The sequence below is a fragment of the Chiloscyllium plagiosum genome, chromosome 17, assembly GCF_004010195.1.
Source record: "Chiloscyllium plagiosum isolate BGI_BamShark_2017 chromosome 17, ASM401019v2, whole genome shotgun sequence".
NCBI lineage: Eukaryota > Metazoa > Chordata > Chondrichthyes > Orectolobiformes > Hemiscylliidae > Chiloscyllium > Chiloscyllium plagiosum.
The window spans coordinates 72,896,643-72,899,733 of record NC_057726.1 but is presented as its reverse complement, the minus strand read 5'-3'; positions in this window follow the sequence as shown (position 1 = coordinate 72,899,733).

Sequence of the window (3,091 nt, the reverse complement as noted above, 5' to 3'; positions counted from 1 at the left end):
TGTTCTCTCTCAGATACACAGGCCCTGCTCGACTCTCAGATACACAGGTCCTGCTCTTCTCGCTCAGATACACAGGCACTGCTCTCCTCTCTCAGATACACAGGTCCTGCTGTTCTCTCTCAGATACACAGGCCCTGCTCTCCTCTCTCAGATACACAGGTCCTGCTGTTCACTCTCAGATACACAGGTCCTGCTCTTCTCGCTCAGATACACAGGCACTGCTCTCCTCTCTCAGATACACAGGTCCTGCTGTTCTCTCTCAGATACACAGGCTCTGTTGTTCTCTCTCAGATACACAGGCCCTGCTCGTCTCTCTCAGATACAGGCCCTGCTCTTCTCGCTCAGATACACAGGCACTGCTCTCCTCTCTCAGATACACAGGTCCTGCTGTTCTCTCTCAGATACACAGGCTCTGTTGTTCTCTCTCAGACACAAAGACATTGCTGTTCTCCCTCCGCCAGTCAGGCACTGCTGTTCCACTCAGTTAATCAGGCACTGCTGTACTCTGCCTGCAATAGAGACCCCGCTGTTCTCTTTCAGACACACAGACTGTGCTGTTCTCTCTCAGATATAATGCACTGCTGTTCTCCCTCAGCTACTCAGGCCCTACTGTTCTCCTTCAGATACATAGGCCCTGTTGTTCTCTCTCAGATACACAGGCACTGATGTTCTCTCTCAGATACACAGGCGTTGCTGTTCTCCCTCAGCTTCTGAGGCCCTGCTTTTCTCTCTCAGATACACAACCCCTGCTGTTCTCTTTCAGATACACAGCCATTGCTGTTCTCTCTCAGATACACAGTCACTGCTGTTCTCTCTCAGGCACACAGGACCGGCTGTCCTCTTTCTGCTACAAAAACAGTGCTATGCTCCCTCAGCTACTCAGGAACTGCTGTTCTCTCTCAGATACACAGGCACTGCTGTTCTCTTACTGCTACTGAGGCAATGCTGTTCTCTCTCAGATACAGAGGCATTGCTGCACTCTCTCAGATACACAGGCAATGCTCTTCTCTCTCAGACACGCAGGTCCTGCTGCTCTCTCTCAGACACGCAGGCCCTGCTGTTCTCCCTCAGCTACTCAGGCCCTGCTTTTCTCTCTCAGATACACAACCCCTGCTGTTCTCTTTCAGATACACAGCCATTGCTGTTCTCTCTCAGATACACAGTCACTGCTGTTCTCTCTCAGACACACAGGACCGGCTATCCTCTTTCTGCTACAAAAACAGTGCTATGCTCCCTCAGCTACTCAGGAACTGCTGTTCTATCTCAGATACACAGGCACTGCTGTTCTCTATCAGACACTCTGGCCATGCTGTTCTCTCTCAGATACACAGCCCTGCTGTTCTCTGTCACATACACAGGCCCTGCTTTTCTCTCTCAGATACACTGGCACTGCTGTTTTCCCTCAGCTACTCAGGACCTCTATCAGACACACTGTCCCAGCTGTTCTCTCTCAGATACACTGCCCTTCTATTCTCTTTCTGATACACAGCCATTGCTGTTCTCTCTCAGACACGCAGGCCCTGCTGTTCTCCCTCAGCTACTCAGGCCCTGCTGTTCTACCTCAGCTACTCAGGCACTGCTGTTCTATCTCAGCTACTCAGGCACTGCTGTTCTCTCTCAGACACACAGGCACTGCTGTTCTCCGTCAGCTATTCAGGCACTGCTGCTCTCCCTCAGCTACTCAGTATCAGCTATATTTGCTCAGATACACAGGTCCTGCTGTTCTCCCTCAGACACACAGGCCCTGCTGTGCTCTCTCAGATAGAGTATTGATCTCATCGTGGACGGCACGGTGGCACAGTGGATAGCACTGCTGCCTCACAGCGCCAGAGACCCGGGTTCATTTCCCGCCTCAAGCGACTCTCTGTGTGGAGTTTGCACATTCTCCCTGTGTCTGCGTGGGTTTCCTCCGGGTGCTCCGGTTTCCTCCCACAATCCAAAAATGTGCAGGTTAGGTGAATTGGCCATGCTAAATTGCCTGTAATGTTAGGTGAAGGGGTAAATGTAGGAGAATGGGTCTGGGTGGGTTGCGCTTTGGCGGGTCGGTGTGGACTTGTTGGGCTGAAAGGCCTGTTTCCACACTGTAAGTAATCTAATCTAATCTAATGTCCGGTATTCATTAAAGCTCACATACTGCGCTGTAATTCTCTACGTTATATGAATGTACATTCCTTTATTAGCCAAGTGGTTCTGTAAAGGGCATCTACTGCACTGTGATTTGCTAATGTCTATTAGTCTAACTTCCTTTATTCGCTGCGCGCCTGTACTGTGCTGTAATGTTCTACCTTGTATTGGTCTGTGCTTCCATAAAGGGCCAGTACGGCGCTGTAATGCTGTATGTTCTATGAGTCTAACTTCCTTTATTAGCCGAGCAGTTCCATAAAGAGCCTGTACAGTGCTATGTTGTATTGATCTAATGTCCGGTATTAGTCGAACAGTTGCATAAAGCTCCTGTACTGTGCTGTAATTCTCTACGTTCTATGAATCTGCATTCCTTTATTAGCCAGTGATTCTGTAAAGGGCCTGTATTGAGCTGCAATGCTGTATGTTCTCTGAGTCTAACTTCCTTTCTTAGCAGAGCAGTTCCATAAAGGGCCTGTAGTGTGCTGTATGTTCTATGTTGTTCTGCTTGTTGTGCTCTCTCAGATACAAAGTATTGATCTAATGTCCGGTATTAGTCGAACGGTTCCATAAAGTTCACGTACTGTGCTGTAATTCTCTACATTATATGAATCTACATTTCTTTATTAGCAAAGTGGTTCTATAAAGGGCCTGTACTCCACTGTGATTTGCTATGGCCTATTAGTCTAAATTCCTTTACTGGCCGTATAGTTCCATCAAGGGCCTATACTGTGCTGTAATTCTCTTATGTTTTGTTAGTCTAACCTCCTGTATTAGCCGAGCGGTTAAATAAAGGACTTGTGCTGTGCTGTAATGTTTTATGTTGTATTTGTCCGGTATTAGCAGAGCGGTTCCATAAAAGGCCTGTACTGTGCTGTAATGCTTTAAGTTCTATTAGTCTAACGTCCTTTATTAGCTGAGCGGTTCCATGAAGGACCTGTACTGCGCTGTAATGTTCTATGTTGTATTG